This window comes from Triticum aestivum, chromosome 7D (assembly GCF_018294505.1).
Source record: "Triticum aestivum cultivar Chinese Spring chromosome 7D, IWGSC CS RefSeq v2.1, whole genome shotgun sequence".
In the NCBI taxonomy this organism is placed as follows: Eukaryota; Viridiplantae; Streptophyta; class Magnoliopsida; order Poales; family Poaceae; genus Triticum; species Triticum aestivum.
Window position 1 is genome coordinate 624906904 of NC_057814.1, and position 787 is coordinate 624907690.

Below are 787 nucleotides of genomic sequence, written 5' to 3' on the forward strand. Positions count from 1 at the left end.
ATATATAATTCACCATGTATGTATTCATCAGTTGATCTACTTTGTCAATTTTATTACGTCCATGCAACCTACACTCTAATAGGTAATGATAGGTCCTAATCCCACCCGAGTATGTTTAGATTGGGTTCATTTTCCCATGCTATGCCCCGGATCCTACGCAAAATTTCGGCAGCACCTCCCCGCTGTTCTCCTGATACACGTCTCTGCAATAAACAGAGAGGATGTGTACCCGGAGAACAACAGGGGAGGCACTAACGAAATTTATGCGTCGGATCCGGAGCAAAGCATATGGGAAAACGAACCCAATCTAAACATACTCGGGCTGTCCATGGATAGCGTTGGACAATTCGAAAGAATTAAGGTTATAAATATGCAAATGCATGCATTTTTATAACTATGACGCTTTCGAACGGGAGACACATATTGGTTACGCATACTGATGATTCAAGACACATATATATCTAGCTATCAAGTTTCATCGGAATAGATCAAATAATTAATGGGGGAGGAGGACATGTCATTTGTGCTCACCCACGAACGAAGGGGCAGAGCTCGTCAAACGCACGGCGAGGTCGTCGAACACCAAACCTCGCAGCGATGAAACAACTGCACATTTAAAACTACCCGATCAACACAATTTTATATGATGTTTTTCATAACAAAATTGAAAGATATATGACCTAACTAATAATTCACAAATATATGACCCCGTCGGCTTTTGGAAGGCCAAAGAACACCTTTTCGGGGTCGGGGTCTCGGGGTCGGGGTGTCGGGTCGGGGTGCCGGG